Below are 22,242 nucleotides of genomic sequence, written 5' to 3'. Positions count from 1 at the left end.
ATTTGCTTAATCAAACTGCCTTAACATTTACGACACATTATTTTGGCAGGACGTTGTAAAGACGACATCGAAGCTTTTCAGGGACTGTTACAAGAATTGGAAATTGACACTGACAATCACGGGACGCAAAAACAGGAACAAAACAATTACAGGTCACATCCGTCACAATTCCGAGATGACAGAAATTATAACTGGACACGACAAGGCTATTCTTACAACGCAAATCGTGACCAAAACAGACACTACCCGTATGACGACCATTGGCAGAGTAATAATAAATGATAATTAAATAGACACCCTATCTGCAAGCAGGCGTTGATACACTTCATTGGGGACATGTTGAAAATGTGTGCCCCGACCGGGACTCGAACCCGGGATCTCCTGCTTACATGGCAGACGCTCTATCCATCTGAGCCACCGCGGGCACAGGGGTTAGTGCGTCTGCAGGGACTTATCCCTTGCACGCTCCCCGTGAGATCCACATTCCCAACATGTCCACAACACTACATTCGTAGTGCGCCTAATAGATGTTTGCCCATCATACTCATTACTCGTGGCAGATTAATCTACCAAGTCCCGTACGAGTTCGGGCATAGCGTGTGCGTTCGCACAAGAAGGTCAAAGGCCGGGAACCCATAGTTTTTTAACTATATATATATGACAGTAATATCTGTTCCCGAAAGAACAGTTACCGTGGATGACCATGCAGCTTTGCTAGAAATGAAATGATAATTAAATAGACACCCTAGCTGCAAGCAGGCGTTGATGCACTTCATTGGGGACATGTTGAAAATGTGTGCCCCAACCGGGACTCGAACCTGGGATCTCCTGCTTACATGGCAGACGCTCTATCCATCTGAGCCACCGCGGGCACAGAGGATAGTGCGTCTGCAGGGACTTGCAGCTAGGGTGTCTATTTAATTATCATTTCATTTCTAGCAAAGCTGCGTGGTCACCCACGGTAACTGTTCTTTCGGGAACAGATATTACCGTCATATATATATATATATATATATATATATATATATATATATATATATATATATATAGAGTAATAATAATTACAGGGAAAGATCACCTCTCCGCAGTAATGACTATGACAGAGACAATCAGAGAAACAGACAATATGGGAACAAAAATAATTATTATCAAGGGAGACAGAACAACTTCAGATGCAACGGTCCACTGCACAGTTGCGATTCCGAGAGAAATTCTCCACCACGGATCGACAAGAAAGGAACTATGGAATCTACCGACATGACGACAGACGATATGATCGTAACGACAGACCTGAATTGCATCAGAACTGGCGGGATTTAAACAGGGCAGGGCCCTCTCGACAAGGTGAATTTGTAGAAGTTAGGTCTCCTAATGCCAATAACGACGTGCGACAACAAAGAGACAGTAGACAATGTCTCACGCCATTCGCAGGCACACAACGTATACGATATAGCTGCCGTGGCTATTAATTACGTAAAAATGGAAGACTTTAGGGACATATCACTCCAGGAACACGACGTAAAACAGAACAACACTGCATATCCTGTAATTCACATTGCAGTAAATGATGTAAAATTTACAGCAGTACTTGACTCTGGCAGTCCCAATTCAGCAATTAGTGAAACAGCTTTTAGCAAATGCAACAAATCGGTGCAATCTTTGGAAAAAGTGTAGATGTACGCCAACAAACCAACTTAGAATTCTTTTGTCAAAACCACAGATTCTCTATGAACTTTCTTATTGTTCCATTATAGTCGACAGAAATTATATTGGGAGTTGACTTTTTGAATGAATACAACCCAATCTTAAACTTTAACGATGCTGAAATAAGTTTAGAGAAAGAAGGTAAGTCAAGAGCTTTGAAATTTGAAGATTTGCTCTCAAACCATGATGAAGAAATTAATCGGCTTTACTTCGTATTAGACAACAGTTCGGAATTTTCGATGGAACTTGACACTAACAATCATTCTGCAAGTATTGACAGGGATGATATTGATGACTTATTCAATACTAATGACTTGATTCAGAATAAAATTCAAACAATTGATAACTGTAATGACACTGATAGGCAGGACCTTTTTGACATTTTACAAGCACATTCCACAGTTTTTGCTCACAAAACAGGAAGTAATCAAAGGATTTCAATACCAGTTACGTGTTCGTTAGCATACTACATTTTGTGTTATACCATACGTAATGCCGGCGCATTATAGGAACCGTGTTAGAACAGAGATACAATCTATGTTTGACGAGGGCATTATTGAACCTGCAGTAAGCTCATACAACAATCCATTACATGTTGTTGAGAAGAAAAATGGATCGATCAGGCTTGTCTTAGATTCGAGACAAATCAATACTATTATCATTCCTGAAACAGACAGGCCGCAAACGTTGGAAGAACATATTCCAAATTTTGATGGTGTAGAAGTGTTGTCTTGATCTCAGATCCAGCTTTTATTAGATCGAACTTCATTCAGAATGTAAAAATGCACAGCTTTTCTTTGTTTCGGCGTTTATCAGTTTCATAAACTTTCTTTTGGTTTGAACATTTCTTTGGCAGCATTTATTCGTGGGATAAATTCCATGTTACCTGAGTTCTTAAAACGTCATATCACCCCATATGTGGACGATATTCTAATAGCAGAAGCCTCATGGGAACAACATAATCGCATCCTCAACAGTGCGTTACGTATTTTTGCAGAATCTGGAGTTACAGTTAACTTGGAAAAGTCTGAATACGGTAGATCGAAGGTGAGGTTTTTGGGACACATTATTTCTTCTGAAGGCATTCAACTGGATCCTGAATCAATCAGAGCCATTACAGTTCCATCCACAAAGAAACAAGTCCGCAGTTTTCTAGTTCTCGTAAATTTTTACCGTCGTTTTCTGAATATGCAAATTCTACTACCACCAAAACTTTGTTCTCTCACTGGAAAAAATACTATTTCGAACTCGGACGAACAGGTACAGTTGGAATTCAGTACTTTGACAGAAGCGCTACTTAACGCGCCAATACTATCTCATCCAGATCTGTCACAAGATTTCTGCCTTAGCACGGATTCTTCTAAAGTCGGTCTTGGTGCCCATTTATTTCAAGACGCCATATAAAATGACACTACAGAAAACCATTGCTTTTGCTAGCGTCTTGCTAACAAAAACTGAAAAAAATTAATCCGTTACTGAATTAGAAGCTTTAGCTATCGTTTGGGCATTTAACAAATTCCGTTTCTTTCTTCTGGTAAACACGTAAAAGTATACAGTGATCATCGTGCATTACAATCCTTATCTCTTCAAAATTAAATCATGACAGGTTAAAAAGTTGGGCATTGTTTCTGCAAGAATTCCACTTCACAATAGTCTACATTCCCGGCAAGGAGAACATTGTTGCGGACGCACTCGAGAAAATTTTTAGTATTCCTTACATTCAGGAACTAGCCTTTGAAAACTTTTTATGACCACATCTTTAAAGGACATTGCTCATGAACAAGATAAAGATCCGATTTGGAAAGACATCAAAAGTAAATGGTATGAAAAAACACACACACAGATTCGGCATTATTATCTGGTTAGAAACAACATACTCTTCAAACGTCGCACTGTTGATGACAATCTATGGGTACTTTGCAATCCTGACGATTTTGTTAATAAGCTCATATAGTACATTCATTTCAGCTACGCACGAAAATGTTATCATATTCTGCGGCCGACTTATTTTAGTAATATGGAAAAGAGAATTTGGAGAGTCTTGTCTACTTGTAAACTTTGTCAAAAAGTTAAACCATCTACCACCTCACATCGTGCTCCGTTGTTTCTTATCATTCCTTCCAAATTAAAAGAATTTGCTGCTGTTCATCTATTGGGACCCTTTGTCAGAACATCGAATGCATTTTCGTAGGTTCTAGTAACTGTTGAACTTACTTCAAAATTTGTTTCTTTCACTCCGTTACGTAAAGCCACTGGATGGTCTGTATCCAACGCCTTTGTTAAAAATTTCTTACGTGAAGTTGGACACACTGCTAAAGTCATTTCAAATAACGGACAACGACTTTGATCTGCTGTTTGGTCACGCATGCTTCAGAATCATAAAATCAAACCTGTTTTTATTTTATTGTACTCACCACATTGTAACCCGTCTGAACCGATTATGAAAAAATCAATAAGCTTTGCAGACTTTACTGTCACAAAAAGCATATGTATTGGAACAGATATTTACACGTATTTCACAATGTGCTGAATGAAATGACTCATGACTCCACTGCTTTACCACCTATTCTTGTACTGAAGAATGAAGAACCACCATACATAATCAGAGAGCTTGTAGCTTTTCCGATTTCACGTAAACTTCGACACAAAGGCATAATTGATTTGGCTATTAAAAATATATGCTGCTGCAGACAAAAGGAGAAAACTACACGGTAATGCAAATGCAAAGAAACTATATATTGGTCACAATGTTCTCATTAAAGCTCATTCATTGTCACATAAAAAGAAACACTTGAGTCACAAATTCTTTCTGATTTACAATGGACCTTAAAGAATCCGACGTATACCCCATGATAATTGCGCTGAAGTTGAAACTCTGCGTACTAGGAAGAGTAAAGGTTTACACCACATTTCACATGTAAAACCGTTTATAGAGAGATAATCTGCTTTTTAACTTAGTTTTGAAAATTTTTCACTTCACATTACTAGTACGCTTTGTTACACTTAGAAACTCTTAACATGCAACAGTGTTTTGAAGTAAACTATCCAGGCAAGAACCTAGGGAACTTATTCAGACAGTAATTACGAATGCATTTTTATACTGGACAGTGTTACTGTGTGTACATTCTTGCTTGTTAGTTGCACGATTACGGAATGACTATAAGGCTTACATACTTAGAACATATACTGCTGTTGTTGTTGTGGTCTTCAGTCCTGAGACTGGTTTGATGCAGCTCTCCATGCTACTCTATCCTGTACAAGCCTCTTCATCTCTCAGTACCTACCTCAACCTACATCCTTCTGAATCTGCTTAGTGTATTCATCTCTTGGTCTCCCTCTACAATTTTTACACTTCACGCTGCCCTCTTATACAAAATTGGTGATCCCTTGATGCCTCAGAACATGTCCTACCAACCGATCCCTTCTTCTAGTCAAGTTGTGCCACAAACTGCTCTTCTCCCCGTTCCTATTCAATACTTCCTCATTAGTTACGTGATCCACCCATCTAATCTTCAGCATTCTTCTGTAGCACCACATTTCGAAAGCTTCTATTCTCTTCTTGTCCAAACTATTTATCGTCCATGTTTCACTTCCATACATGGCTACACTCCATACAAATACTTTCAGAAACGACTTCCTGACATTTAAATCTATACTCGATGTTAACAAATTTCTCTTCTTCAGAAACGCTTTCCTTGCCATTGCCAGTCTACATTTTAAATCCTCTCTACTTCGACCATCATCAGTTATTTTGCTTCCCAAATAGCAAAACCCCTTTACTACTTTAAGTGTCACATTTCTTATTCTGATTCCCTCAGCATCACCCGACTTAATTCGACTACATTCCATTATTCTCGTTTTGCTTTTGTTGATGTTCATCTTATATCCTTCTTTCAAGACACGATCCATTCCGTTCAATTGCTCTTCCATGTCCTTTGCTGTCTCTAACAGAATTACAATGTCATCGGCGAACCTCAAAGTTTTTATTTCTTCTCCATGGATTTTAATACCTACTCCGAATTTTTCTTTAGCTTCCTTCACTACTTGCTCAATATAGAGATTGAATAACATCGGGGAGAGGCTACACCCCTGTCTCACTCCCTTCCCAAACAATGCTTCCCGTTCATACCCCTCGATTCTTATAACTGCCATCTGGTTTCTGTATAAATTGTAAATAGCCTTTCGCTCCCTGTATTTTACCCCTGCCACCTTTAGAATTTGAAAGAGAGTATTCCAGTCAACATTGTCAAAAGCTTTCTCTAAGTCTACAAATGCTAGAAACGTAGGTTTGCCTTTCCTTAATCTTTCTTCTAAGATAAGTCGTAAGGTCAGTATTGCCTCACGTGTTCCAACATTTCTACGGAATCCAAACTGATCTTCCCCGAGGTCGGCTTCTACTAGTTTTTCCATACTTCTGTATTTTGCAACTGTGACTTATTAAACTGATAGTTCAGTAATTTTCACGTCTGTCAACAAATGCTTTCTTTGGGATTGGAATTATTATATTCTTCTTGAAGTCTGAGGGTATTTCGCCTGTTTCATACATCTTGCTCACCAGATGGTAGAGTTTTGTCAGGACTGGCTCTCTCAAGGCCGTTAGTAGTTCCAATGGAATGTTGTCTACTCCGGGGGCCTTGTTTCGACTCAGGTCTTTCAGTGCTCTGTCAAACTCTTCACGCAGTATCGTATCTCCCATTTCATCTTCATCTACATCCTCTTCAATTTCCATAATATTGTCCTCAAGTACATCGCCCTTGTATAGACCTTCTATATACTCCTTCCACCTTTCTGCTTTCCCTTCTTTGCTTAGAACTGGGTTTCCATCTGAACTCATGTTCATGCAAGTGGTTCTCTTATCTCCATAGGTCTCTTTAATTTTCCTATAGGCAGTATCTATCTTACCCCTAGTGAGATAAGCCTCTACATCCTTACATTTGTCCTCTAGCCATCCCTGCTTAACCATTTTGCACTTCCTGTCGATCTCATTTTTGAGACGTTTGTATTCCTTTTTGCCTGCTTCATTTACTGCATTTTTATGTTTTGTCCTTTCATCAATTAAATTCAATATATCTTCTGTTACCCAAGGATTTCTACTAGCCGTCGTCTTTTTACCTACTTGATCCTCTGCTGCCTTCACTACTTCATCCCTCAGAGCTACCCATTCTTCTTCTACTGTATTTCGTTCCCCCATTCCTGCCAATTGTTCCCTTATGCTCTTCCTGAAACTCTGTACAACCTCCGGTTCTTTCAGTTTATCCAGGCCCCATCTCCTTAAATTCCCACCTTTTTGCAGTTTCTTCAGTTTTAATCTACAGGTCATAACCAATAGATTGTGATCAGTCCACATCTGCCCCTGGAAATGTCTTACAATTTAAAACCTGGTTCCTAAATCTCTGTCTTACCATTAGATAATCTATCTGAAACCTGTCAGTATCTCCAGGCTTCTTCCATGTATACAGCCTTCATTTATGATTCTTGAACCAATTGTTACCTATGATTGAGTTGTGCTCTGTGCAAAATTCTACCAGGCGGCTTCCTCTTTCATTTCTTAGCCCCCATCCATATTCACCTACTACGTTTCCTTCTCTCCATTTTCCTACAACTGAATTCCAGTCACCCATGACTATTAAGTTTTCGTCCCCCTTCACTATCTGAATAATTTCATTTATTTCATCATACATTTCTTTAATTTCTTCGTCATCTGCAGAGCTAGTTGGCATATAAAATTGTACTACTGTAGTAGGCATGGGCTTCGTATCTATTTTGGCCACAATAATGCATTCACTATGCTGTTTGTAGTAGCTTAACCACATTCCTATTTTCCTATTCATTATTAAACCTACTCCTGCATTACCCCTATTTGATTTTGTGTTTATAACCCTGTAGTCACCTGACCAGAAGTCTTGTTCCTGCTGCCACCGAACTTCACTAATTCCACTATATCTAACTTTAACCTATCCATTTCCCTTTTTAAATTTTCTAACCTACCTGCCCGATTAAGGGATCTGACATTCCACGCTCCGATCCGTAGAACGCCAGTTTTCTTTCTCCTGATAACGACGTCCTCTTGAGTAGTCCCCGCCCGGAGATCCGAATGGGGGACTATTTTACCTCCAGAATATTTTACCCAAGAGGTCGCCATCATCATTTAACCATACAGTAAAGCTGCATGCCCTCGGGAAAAATTACGGCCGTAGTTTCCCCTTGCTTTCAGCCGTTCGCAGTACCAGCACAGCAAGGCCGTTTTGGTTAGTGTTACAAGGCCAGATTAGTCAATCATGCAGACTGTTGCCCTTGCAACTACTGAGAAGGCTGCTGCCCGTCTTCAGGTACCACACGTTTGTCTGGCCTCTCAACAGATACCCCTCCGTTGTGGTTGCACCTATGGTACGGCTATCTGTATCACTGAGGCACGCAAGCCTCCTCACCAATGGCGAGGTCCATGGTTCATGGGGGGGATATACTGCTAATGAGACTTTAATGCAGCATTTTGGTTTACTTGAAAATACATTCTGGATTTAAAGTACTTTCTGAGAGATTACAGATGACTTAGTATTTGGTTTGTTTGACAGCTTCACGATTATATCATGACTCTATTTATGAGTGTCACAATTTACATTGTTGCTTTTGCGCTGTATCTGTTTTATATCTGCACAATTTTTCTGTATTATTCTGGAAAGTAAAACATGTTTTAGTAGTAACTTTTATGACATAGTTACAATGAGACAGCCTTTTCCGTAGCACAACGATATGTTACAGTATAGTACTTTCTTGATCATGGCAATAAGTGTAATAACTACGATATTTATATGCATAGGATTTCACTTTTGTTTATGACGAGGTAAGTACATTGACTTTTGTAGAACTTTGCTTACTGAGAACGATAATTATGACACTTGGCACATTTTTACTGTTAAGTAATGACAGAAATTATCTTACAGCAAAAAGCACAGTTAAGCGCTACAGGAGACGCATTTGAGTGATCATTTTTTGTACTTACTGGTAAAACATTTTTTTATAGATCTTTGAATTACAAAGATACAAAGGATGTTTTCGGTGATACATTTCATTCCATTGCTGTAATCTGTAACACCTGAGGGTATAATTACATTAATCCTCAGGGGTTACACGCCTACTTTGTGTACTAAGCGTGTGGCAAGCGCTAGGAGCCCTAGCTAATATGGTGTTTGCTTATACAACTTTACACATTGGTAACATATATCTTTAACACAGAATTACACAGCTATCTGATCATTTAAGAGAGACAAACATTTTTTTTACTACGTCAGTGAATTCACACTTGTTGTGTTGTTGTGGAAATTGTATTTTGTCAGTATTTTGTGAACTGTTCATATTCTTTTGGAACCATTGTACACTATGAGAGCTTTCTATGAGGTATTTGGTATGGGATCATGAGTTTTGAAGTGCATTTGAGGTAAATGACAGTATTGAAATGAGCAGAGAATTTTTCTTATGTTTTGAAATTATTGAAGAAAACTACGACGTTTTTGAGATTTGACTGAGGTGTTATGATGTTATTATTGCGATGACAATGTGTATTATGCTGCTGATATATGTTTATGAACAATAAGATGATGCTATATGAGGAATGTGATTATGTGTTTATATGTATATGAATAATGAGAAGAGGTTAGGGACACTGGTTTGTGAAAAGGATGTTGGAAACCAAGAATCGTACTTTAAGAGTTATGAAATGTGTGTACATGCATGAATGTATCACAATGCTGGCGGAAAATTTTTGGACACTGTTATATTTATTGGATTTTGTTTCTACACATTTGTAATGTATATTCTCAGCCTGTGAAATTTTTTATATGTATTCGACTGTTACTGTAGCGGAAACTGCTGTCACAAATACTTCTGTAAGGAAGGTAGGTGACCTTGACATAATGCACTGTGGGGGTCCAGCTGTGCAACAGTCGCCTAGAAAAAAGCAATTAGTGAGTACCTTTCAGAGGCTCAATGAAAAAGAAAGAGGCCATTAACCTCGCTATTGACATTTATTTGTAGAAAACATTGCAAATACAACATGCTCATGCTTGAAAACATATGATTACGGTTTGGAGCTTGTACTTTCTGATATTTACTGAAACGCCTAATGAAATGATGAGAAATATTTTGAGTCTATACATCTGATTATGACTGTCTGTCTAGTTGAGAGATTTTTTTTTACTGCCTTATGAAATGCCATGTGGCTAGTGAATGACGTTTCATACCTTGCTTTATGTATCTATTTGCCTATTTTGTTTAATATCTAGTTTCTAGCTGTGCTGCAACACTGGTTAAAATAAAATGTAATAGATGTACTAATAGAAATGTTTTCTTTCTACAGGTGCATTAAATAATGATTTTATGGTCTACTTTCTTAAAAAAAGGGAGCACAGATAGACACTTCCCGTCACAGGAATTGCATACATAATTTTTTTAATGACTCGATTACTTGTGTGGTAGAATAAGTTATTGTGATCCATCATTCTAGTGTTAAGATGTGACATAGGTATTAAGGTGTAAATAGATATTTCCTATTTTTACTTTAATAGTTTTTCTGCTTGACCTTTCTCATGTTTAGGTATAAGTTATTGCATTTGCTGCTGCTGTTTGCCAGGCATACACCTATTGAATTTCGCTTTGTATTACTCTGCTAAGCCAGTTTTAATACTGATTTATTTTTCTTGTTGCTGCACATTAGCTCATATTAGTGGTAATCTTGTGATTACTTTGCTAATTTAGATATACTGCGGCTTGCTTTGCCAATTTGCATTTTTTTATCATTGCTGTTTGTGTTAATTTTTTTGTGCTGCTGCATTGCCTCGTTTTCTAGTATATATATCTGAGCTCAGTAGATTTAAGTTAGCTTAAGAGGGGGTAGGCTATATAAGAGAATGGGTTTTGATGAATTGGAAGAAATGCATTGACAAGGTATAAGAAAAAGGTTTGGCCAAAAAGTAGTGTACAATGAAGAATAATTATTTTGAAAGAGGATATGAACAAAAAAAAACAGGGTTTAGGGACAACAGGTTTAGGTAGAATTTTCTTGGAAACAAATGATGAGGTAAGATAATGGAAAATAAATAATGAGGTAAGATGTATGTGAACATATAAATACAGAAAGCATGCTTGGATAGGATTTTTTTTTTTTTTTGTGGGAACAAATGTTGAAATAAGAGGAAAGATCCATGGAATGATGTTTTGGGTTATACTGCAGTACCAAATGTTACACTGAACACAAACCCTGTCCTTTCCCTTTGTGTTATTCCACTATGTGTATGTGTACCCTTGTGTATTTGTGTTCTTCCTGTCTTTATGTGTTTATCTGATAATAGTCATGTTGTAGAATTTTTATAATACTAAGCTACATTCAATATTATGAGGAATGCTGTTCTCCTCAAATACTTTGGAAAAATGTTTGGATATTATACACTGTTATGTTTTCCTTTAATGATCATACGCCAAATTAATGTTTGAATATTCTAATTTATTTACTTATGTCATAATTCCTGTGACACTGATGTATACATTTATTTCTATTCTTTTGTAAGGCCTGTATTACTACAAATGTTATATGTATTATTATGTTCTTTAATAATATATTTTCTACCTTTGTAATTTTATTCTTATGTTGTGAATTTATAATTGTATAGACACCAGTTCTTCAAATTAAGTTTTATTTCACTGCACATGTTTCTGTTTGGTCATAGTATATGCACAATATTTGAGAAATTAAAAAAAAGGTTCTAAGGACATTCCAAAAAGTTTGTGAGTGCACAAGTGGTGGTTTACGTACTTGCTATGTTATCCGCAAGACTCTTCGATGGTGATTGTGCAGCTGCTGGCCATCTCTACAAGGATTACCATGGGCCTGCACCTTTGGTGGCCCACCAATACCATTATCTCTACAAGGACAACAGTGGGTCTGCACCATTGGTGGCCCACCAGTACCATAACCTCTACCAGGACTACAGTGGGCCTGCTCTGTGATGACCTACCTACCAATATTCTTCAAAACTTCGACTGACTATGCTGTGGGTTTGCTCTGTTGTGGCCCATTACCTGCCCTCATGTCAAGAGTCAGCACTGTCTTTCCATTGGAAGGACAACACTACTTCTTCAAGACTGCATGGAAATCCACTACTTCCGTGTGTATTTTCTTTTACTGCTCACACTTTAAAAAAAACTGCAATTACTACTGTGATGAATGGTCAGGACTGTCTTTATGGACTGTGAGGACAATTTTTGCTTTTGACCAACATTGTATCAATAAGTGTATGCATTTGATATCTTTGTTATTGTAATTACGAAAAAAAATTTCAAATCTGTATTGGGCACTGCCCAAAACAATTTGTAAATTTTTTTGTGGAGAGCATGGGAGCTATGTAAGCAGGATGTTTAGGTTTTTATATTGGTAACGCCACGTAGCGCTCTGTATGAAAATCACTGACTGTGCTGTGTGCAGTCTGTGTTTGGTTGCCATTGTTGGCATATTCGCTATTGTAGTGTTGGGCAGTTGGATGGGAACAGTGCGTAGCGTTGGGCAGTTGGAGGTGGGCTGCCAGCGGTGGTGGATGTGGAGAGAGAGAGATGCCAGAGTTTTGAGGGGTTGCTGTGAGCGAACGATCTGGACATGTGTCTGCCAGAAAAAGGAAATTTGTAAAGATGAATTCATGAATTGATATATATACAGGGTGGTACAAAAAGGTACGGCAAAACTTTCAGGAAACATTCCTCGCACACAAATAAAGAAAAGATGTTATCTGGACATGTGTCCAGAAACGGTTAATTTCCATGTTAGAGCTCATTTTAGTTTCGTCAGTATGTGCTGTACTTCCTCGATTCACCGCCAGTTGGCCCAATTGAAGGAAGGTAATGTTGACTTCGGTGCTTGTGTTGACATGCGACTCATTGCTCTACAGTACTAGCATCAAGCACATCAGTACGTAGCATCAACAGGTTAGTGTTCATCACGAACGTGGTTTTGCAGTCAGTGCAATGTTTACAAATGCGGTGTTGGCAGATACCCATTTGATGTATGGATTAGCACGGGGCAATAGCCGTGGCGCGGTACGTTTGTATCGAGACAGATTTCCAGAACGAAGGTGTTCCGACAGGAACACTTTCCAAGCAATTGATCGGCATCTTAGGGAGCACGGAACATTCCAGCCTATGACTCGCGACTGGGGAAGACCTAGAACGACGAGGACACCTGCAATGGACGAGGCAATTCTTCGTGCAGTTGACGATAACCCTTATGTCAGCGTCAGAGAAGTTGCTGCTGTACAAGGTAACGTTGACCACGTCACTGTGTGGAGAGTGCTACGGGAGAACCAGTTGTTTCCGTACCATCTACAGCGTGTGCAGGCACTATCAGCAGCTGATTGGCCTCCACGGGTACACTTCTGTGAATGTTTCATCCAACAATGTGTCAATCCTCATTTCAGTATGTTCTCTTTACGAATGAGGCTTCATTCCAACGAGATCAAATTGTAAATTTTCACAATCAACATGTGTGGTCTGACGAGAATCCGCACGCAATTGTGCAATCACGTCATCAACACATATTTTCTGTGAACGTTTGGGCAGGCATTGTTGGTGATGTCTTGATTGGGCCCCATTTTTTTCCACCTGCGCTCAATGGAGCACGTTATCATGATTTCATACGGGATACTCTACCTGTGCTGCTAGAAGATGTGCCTTTACAAGTACGACACAACATGTGGTTCATGCACGATTGAGCTCCTGCACATTTCAGTCGAAGTGTTCGTACGCTTCTCAACAACAGATTCGGTGACCGATGGATTGGTAGAGGCGGACCAATTCCATAGCCTCCACGCTCTCCTGACCTCATCCCTCTTGACTTTCATTTATGAGGACATTTGAAAGCTCTTGTCTATGCAACCCCGGTACCAAATGTAGAGACTCATCATGCTCGTATTGTCGACGGCTGTGATACAATACGCCATTCTCCAGGGCTGCATCAGCGCATCAGCGATTCCATGCGACGGAGGGTGGATGCATGTATCCTCGCTAATGGAGGACATTTTGAACATTTCCTGGTATGTTCTGTTGCTGTGTGTTTCCATTCCATGATTAATGTGATTTCTTGAGAAGTAATAAAATGAGCTCTAACATGGGAAGTAAGCGTTTGCAGACACATGTCCACATAACATATTTTCTTTCTTTGTGTGTGAGGAATGTTTCCTGAAAGTTTGGCCGTACCTTTTTGTAACACACCCTATATATATATATATATATATATATATATATATATATATATATATATATATATATATATATATTCAGGACATCCATATTCACAAATTTCCTTTTTCTGGCAGTCACACATCAACTCTTGCGTCTCTCTCTCCACATCCACCACTGCTGGCGGCTCACCACCAACTGCCCAACGTTACGTGCTGTTCACATCCAACTGCCCAACACTACAATAGCGAATATTCCAACAATGGCAACCAGCACAGTCACTGATTTTCATACAGAGTGCTACGTGGCGTTACCAACATAAACACCTAAGCAGCCTACTTACATCGCAACTGTGCCAATTCCATCTATAGCTCCTTTAATGTGGGATGTAGCAAAAAAGTTCCAGCAGATTGCCACATTGTGGAATGATTTTTTAAATTGCAAGGCGGATCCTTCTGACCAGAATGAAACTAGCTTCACATTTTCAGATAGTTCACAGTGCCTTGCTAATGTATGCAATCACAGTATCCTTGTTAGGTGTTAAGTTGTCCGAAACAACAACAATTGGGTGATGAGAACCTGAATGCCACAGTGACCCAGTGAAAATACTTACTTGTGCTTGTGGCCAGTGTGCACCTCATCTTGATAAACACGAGTATAATTTTCAGCAAAATCGATATGCAGCAATGTAAGCTCCTTAGAATCTTATCTCAGAACCATTTCCTTTTTCTGATAATAAGATGCAGACTGAGCTCTCTTTGTATAGCAGTGAAGAAGAAATGAGGGATTATGTAAATTGTGTATTTCACTGATCAGCTGGAGAGCCCTCTTCGTTTACTTTAACAATTTTAGAGCCATTTTCTTGCATCTTCCAAAGATACCATGACAAATTCATAATTTCTGCTCTTCAGTTTCATAGGCTTTGTTCAAATCTCTACTATTCTGACAAGTGTTACTTTCATTCTGCCAACAAAACTCAGTGGGTGGCTGGTGTATGATATTTGATAGAAATGTGTTGCTGTAAGCTGGCATATTATCATATTTTTTATAAGGGCTGCTGATAGCATTTATGATATTTTCATGACATTTACATAAACATACCTAACTGAACATGTAGTGGCCGTATTTCTGCAAACTTAGATTTGCCGTGTTTCTGCAAATGTAGATTTGCCATATTTCTGCAAAATTAGATTTCCCAATTTGAAATTCAGGATGTTCCTGTTTGCCGGCCGCGGTGGCCGTGCGGTTGTAGGCGCTACAGTCTGGAAACGCAGGACTGGTACGGTCGCAGGTTCGAATCCTGCCTCGGGCATGGATGGGTGTGGTGTCATTAGGTTAGTTAGGTTTAAGTAGTTCTAAGTTCTAGGGGACTGATGACCTAAGATGTTAAGTCCCATAGTGCTCAGAGCCATTTGAACCATTTCTGATGTTCCTGTTTGAAAGCCTCATATGTTTCCATGATGGACATGAGTAAGTGATGAATATGAACTGTCTTCCTCTCATTATTTTCTCTAATCACTATTGTGTCCTTCCTGTGTGGTGACTGGCGACTAACGTCGTCACGACAGTAGAAACCCGTTACCAAGTGTCTAGTTTCACAACTAAAGCCTCTATTTTGTGGACTGCTGCCATGACTGGATATTTGCGACTTTCCATCACGTGAATTTCCACACAAGTTGAAAGGGTACAGTACCGCCCGACATTGAAAATAGGTACAAAATACTTCATTATTCTTGTCAGAACAACACATTTTTTGTGTAAAAATAACTCAATTTCAATTAATGCAGTGAAGCCGGATACCAGTGTGGGAAAGAATGACAATTTATTTATTTAATTGATCGCATGTGCACTCCCACAAAGTAAATCCCTACATCCAGTTTGGTGAGATCTGTGAAATGAATGAATGTATGGTCGTCTGCTAACCACAGATAGTGAATGTGAATATATGATCATCTTTGAGTCGATCCTTTGGCCACCTTTGGTGGGACCAAAGAGATGAAATTTACCAGAGCTTTGAGGCCTGAAATGTGGCTGACCAATAGGGTATCAAGGTGTTTCCCCCACCTCGACAGAGATGGGAGAGGACCTAGAGAACGGCCATATTTCAGCACTCTGCCGCTGGATCTTGTGCTGTTAAGACCTGTTTTAGTTGTGCTCCGTAATGACGAAAGAGTGGAGACATGGTATGCATGTGGAATATTTAAGAGTAGTTTGAACTAATAATTTCTCTATCTCAGGAACTTTTGTGGGAAGAATTAAATGTCAGGCAGGTAACATTAATGGGATTGTAGTAATCTTCGGAAGTGACCAACGGTCACAATGAAACCACGTGTAGCAATAAGTTGAAATACTTCCGTGTGCTTAAGTTAAGCTGAATTACTAGCGTGTGTACAATAAGTTGAAATATTTAAGAAATAGCGTGTGTACCATAAGCTGAAATATTTAAGAAACGGCGTGTGCAGGACTTGAAATTAGAGACGAGTACTTCCACGTGGTGAGTACTGCGTGAGTCTCAATCTGTGTATGAGACAAAGGATAAAGAGAAGTACTCGTCCATGGTATCAGTTGAGGACTCGCGTGTGTGCTTAACATTACTTTGCGTAATAGGATTCCGTGTGACGCTAGATTTAAACTCTGAGAGAGAATCAAGGTGAGTCGGCCGTCTATCCAGCAACGCCACTTGGCTTGCATTGCACAGGAAGACGTGCATATATCTCCATGAGTTCACAGTAGGAAAGTAGAATTACAAAGTGGGGCAGTGTCGTGTGAAACTGGGATAAATATTAATTGAAGTGGGAAAGCTGAAAGTGATAATGTTGTAACCATTCTCTGTGTAGTATTTCATATTGTTGTGTGGTGTATGTCATGTAATTTGGGTATGTGTGGTTTGCATGGGAGAGTAGCAAGGTAGTTTCAAAAGATTAGCGGGTTATGCATGTTCCTTCGGTACCGCTCGGTCTGGAGGAAAGTTTCGTGATGATGATTGTGAGAGTCGAAGTGTGAGGTATAATGAAAGATCCACCATCCTATCCAGAAAGTGTACTGTAGCGTTAAATAAATTACGAGACCATAATATAGAGATTCACTAATGTAAAGCCATGCCCACTGGGCGGAATTTCTCATATGTTATTGTTGTAGGTTATAGAATTTGTGTGTTTAGGTTAGAGAATTTATCGGAATAAATAAGGTAGTGAAAAGAAAAAGATTGGTGGCCTTTTCCATTGAATTGTATGTTGTCATAATGTCCCGAATTTATAATGTGTGCGCCATTCATATTCAGTGGGATGGCCACGTGTTAATAAAAGCCGTTAAATAAAAGACAAAAAGAAAATGTGGTATTGCCAGTGCGTAGTGTACAGTCAGAGTTCTGTAAATCACTGATAGTCAGATATGCGTTTCCGTTGCGTAGTAATCATATAGGAGGATAACTTGTAACTAAGTGTGAGTACGAGAGTTCATGTTACTCGTCAAATAAGAAAGAATCCACTCGCTTGGCAGACCACTCATCTTGCAGGCCTGACTGCTTGATGCCACAGTATGAGCAAGGCACGTGGGTGCCTCTCAAAGTCACTGAAAAACTTATGAGCAACTACGACTTTATGCCGTGGTGAAGATGGCAAGAAACGATTGGCTCGGGCCGTGACATTGCCCAGAGCACTGTGTCACTCATACGTTGACAAACCAGCTTCACTGGGCCGCTGATCTCGCATCTTACGTTGCCTATGTTTTCCACCTCTGGCTCTAGTTTTAGCTCTTCTTTCTTCTAATAACAGTTGTTGCTTATGTTGACAAAACTGTAGGAACTTTTGTTTCTCCTGCTGTTGACTTTTCCTAGCTTCTTCAAGATGCTGCTTCTTAAATTCTTTACATTTTCCTTCTTTCTTTAACTTTTACCTTCTCTTTTTCTGTCTTTCTGCTCCTGTTCAGAGCATATTCTTTTTTTAACAGTTCAAAAATATAACTGTGACTCAGATTATGTGACTCACGTTACAAAAACTTAATTTTATGTTTTTTCAATATTGGTTGAAATTGGGAAATTTTTAATAGTGATACTGGTTACACATTCACACAAAGAAGTAAATTACTGAACAAGATAAAGTTAGCTCGTACATTCCTCTTAATATAAAAACTTAATTACATGAAAGTGACTCATATTACATGAAAGATCTTGCTGTTGTATTACATTATTTATCCTGACCTATAATTTACATACTTCAACTTTATATTGTTTATGCAATACATTAAGGTATGTAACTGTAATATAAATAATGATATAGCGATTATTACCTGCCCGCATCTCGTGGTCGTGCGGTAGCGTTCTCGCTTCCCACGCCCGGGTTCCCGGGTTCGATTCCCGGCGGGGTCAGGGATTTTCTCTGCCTCGTGATGGCTGGGTGTTGTGTGCTGTCCTTAGGTTAGTTAGGTTTAAGTAGTTCTAAGTTCTAGGGGACTGATGACCATAGATGTTAAGTCCCATAGTGCTCAGAGCCATTTGAACCATTATTACCTGCCAGTTGTTGAAATGAAGGTCCAAAATCTTCAATAGTTCACACTCTTATCACATGAAAAACATATGGCCTTATAAAAATGCCTACATATTACGGGGGAAAGCAATAATGAGCAACAAACCATTGTTTCCATATAATGTCCAGCCTTTTCAAACAATATATAAAATGAAACTTCCTGGCAGATTAAAACTGTGTGCCCGACCGAGACTCGAACTCGGGACCTTTGCCTTCCGCGGGCAAGTGCTCTACCATCTGAGCTACCGAAGCACGACTCACGCCCAGTTCGAGTCTCGGTCGGGCACACAGTTTTAATCTGCCAGGAAGTTTCATATCAGCGCACACTCCGCTGCAGAGTGAAAATCTCATTCTGGGAATATATAAAATGTACCAAATTTTAAATTTTTAAAAATCATAAGTATGTCCTACTTTACACGGATTACACCATATGGAGACTATTGAATAAAGACATAACACCAAGAAAACATTACAGATCATGGACAATAACAAAATTATTTTGAAGAAATAAAAATATAACAAAAACTCTCGAATAAAACAAAACAAATTCCAGGCAAAAACATAATTAGAACCAAACACATAAAAAATAAAAAAATTAATTTCACACATCACTTATTTAAATTGTAACTATGCAAACATGTAATTGCTTATCTGCAGTCATGCAAGCTGTCAAGAGAAAATAGCATACATGAAAAAATTGTAACACAATTATACTACAGGGAAACACAACCAGAAATTCCCAACATACATAAAGAAATAACACTAAACATGCACACAACAGAAAAGAAGAAAACAGCATACGTAAGCACATCTTATCTAGGAAAAATCTCAAACAAAATTAACAAATTATTGAACAAAACCTACCTCGTCTTTGCATACCGAAACACACACAGCCTGAAACACAAAATCCACAATGACAGCTCGAAAATTCCCATACACAACAACCCTGGCGTTTACAAAATTTCATGTAACACATGCCACGAATTCGACATAGTACTGACCGGTAGAAACTTCAACATTAGATGTAAAGAGCACACCATAGAAAGGGAGAACAACAAATCTACATTTTTTTCAACATCTACAAAGTGGAACACACGACGTAAAACCCGTAAGTGAAGCATTAGAAAGCCACCATATTACACAAAACGTAGCACTTACGAACATCCTTGAGGAAATAGAGATATATTCACATGCATACAGCAACCCCACAAATTTACTGTATGAACAAATTGACCTAAAGCACAGAAAGTACAAAGAAAACTTTCTTCAGAGTTTCACACTGTAAATCAAGATAACCGGTAACCTAAGAAATCAAGCACACCAAATAACATATCTGTTGTAACAGCGATAACAACATGAAGAGTGTGGAATAAAGACATAACACCACGAAAAGATCAATAATCATAGACAATAACAAGTAATTATGAAAAAATGAAAATGTAACACAAAAATCTCAAAGAAAACTAAAATAGATTCTAGGTAAAAACATAATTAGAACCAAACATAAAACACAAATAAAAAATCAATTTCCGCACATCAGTTTTTAGAATGGTAACCACTACGTAAATATGTAAATCGCTGATCCACAGTCACCCAAGCTGTCAAGAGAAAAACAGCATACAAAAACCGACTAAATTCAGAAATACGTCTCCAGCCTACACCCAAGGAGAAAGTAACAATTCTACAAAAATACAGGACATGGCAGCAACGGTATTACATGTAAGGTAAAAAGACCAAACGAATGTATTATAATTTTTCTGATCATAGTTACAGACCATCATATTAAGACCATCACTTCCGTGTGTATTTACACAACACTTGATAATGCAAGTATGCAGACGTGGGCTCGTCGTCAGTGATTCATAAAATACAAACTGTTTAAAGAGGAGTGTGACTGGCTTACATTCTAATAAATGTTCGTAATAAATGTTGTTTCCGACGTAAAACAAGAGATTGTTTCGGCTACAACATAAAACTGCTAAAAATTAACCGCGTATTTTCTATCAACTTTTTACCTATACTTACTCTATTAATAATCGTGTGTTTCAAGTTTTTGCGTTTGGTTTCCCGTTTATAAATTATCCCTAACGCTAGAAACGTTTATTGGGAGTCAGAACCACCACTCATTCGTAGTGTCATATTACTTAGGTTTTGTGTCGTGTACCTTTAACACTCATAAGGGTGCACTGACCAGTCAACTTTTTGACACTTCCTTTAAAAAGCATTCTGAAGGAATTGAGGTACCCAGTCGAAGTACGAGCTCTAAATATCCCTACACCCGCGCTTTGCTTAATCGGGCAGGCAATACATTAATTAATCAACATATCGATGAAAATATAACAGCTTACGAAATAAATTACCTCGTCAAAATTCGACTGCAGTTCTATAATCGACAAGGAGAACCCAATAATTTCCTGTGCAACCTCCTTGTGCTGGCCATTTTTAAGGCTCTGTGAATAAATTACAGTAGTTCAAACGAAAAACGGCTTTTGCATGCTGCACATTAAGTTTTGGGTGCACAAGATAAATAAAAAACCTTAATTTGCAGCATGCAAAAGGCGTTCGTGTTTTGAGCTACGGTAATTTCATATGGGTATCAACCACACTGTGTTCAATTTCTGTTGTGACATTTCTGTGGTGGTTTTCATATTTGCGTTGTTTTAACCTTTATGCTCTCATGTCAGCGGGTTCACTTGATGTGTTATAAATAGAATTTGCATGCGGATAGAAGCACAAATCTGTGGTAGCATCCGAATTCTATTTTGATGCGCTGAATATAGCTTTAAAATGTCTAAACGAAAATTCTATTGAAAGGACACTGTAATTCGGAAGTAGGGCTTAGCTGCAGCCCCAAAGAGTAACGTATCAGCGATTATACACTGAAGAGCCAAAGAAACTGGCACACCTGCCTAAAATCGTGTAGGGCCCCCGCGAGCACGCAGAAGAGCCGCAACACGACGTGGAATGCACTCGACGAATGTCTGAAGTAGTGCTGGAGGGAACTGACACCATGAATCCTGCAGGGCTGTACATAAGTCCGTAAGAGTACGAAGGGGTGGAGATCTCTTCCCAGATATGCTCAATAACGTTCATGGCTGGGGAGTTTGGTGGCCAGCGGAAGTGTTTAAACACAGAAGAGTGTTCATGGAGCCACTTTGTAGCAATTCTGGACGTGTGGGGTGTCGTATTGTCCTGCTGGAATTGCCCAAATCCGTCGCAATGGACAATCGACGTGAATGGATGCAGTTGATCAGACAGGATACTTACGTACGCGTCACCTGTCAGAGTCATATCTAGACGTATCAGGGATCCCATATCACTCTAACTGTACACGTCCCGCACCATTACAGGGCCTCCATCACCTTGAAGAGTCCCCTACTGACATGCAGGGTCCGTGGATTCATGAAGTTGTCTCCATACCCGTCCACGTCCATCCGCTCGACGCAATTTGAAACGAGACTCGACCGAACGGGCAACATGTTTCCAGTCATTAACAGTCCAATGTCTGTGTCGATGGTCCCCAGCGAGGCGTAAAGCTTTGTGTCGTGAAGTCATCAAGGGTGTACGAGTGGGCCATCGTCTCCGAAGGTCCATTTCGATGATGTTTCGTTGAATCATTCGCACGCTGACACTTGATGGCCCACCACTGAAATCTGCAGCAGTTTGCGGAAGGGTTTCAGTTCTGCCACGTTGAACGATTCTCTTCACTCGTCGTTAGTCCCGTTTTTGCAGGGCATATTTCCGGCCGCAGCCATGTCAGACATTTGATGTTTTGCCGGATTCCTTACATTCACGGTAC

General features: G+C 39.2%; 1 non-coding gene across 1 annotated transcript; it reads right to left on the bottom strand.

The window, feature by feature from the left end:
• Positions 1-350: 350 nt before the first annotated feature.
• Trnat-ugu (transfer RNA threonine (anticodon UGU)) lies at positions 351-425 on the bottom strand. The gene has a single exon. It is a non-coding gene; the product is annotated as a tRNA-Thr (tRNA).
• Between the last annotated feature and the right edge of the window lie 21,817 nt (positions 426-22,242).

Source organism: Schistocerca nitens, chromosome 9 (genome assembly GCF_023898315.1).
Source record: "Schistocerca nitens isolate TAMUIC-IGC-003100 chromosome 9, iqSchNite1.1, whole genome shotgun sequence".
Classification (NCBI taxonomy): domain Eukaryota; kingdom Metazoa; phylum Arthropoda; class Insecta; order Orthoptera; family Acrididae; genus Schistocerca; species Schistocerca nitens.
Note: the sequence above shows the minus strand (reverse complement) of the source record. Positions and strands in the feature narration are given on the sequence as shown.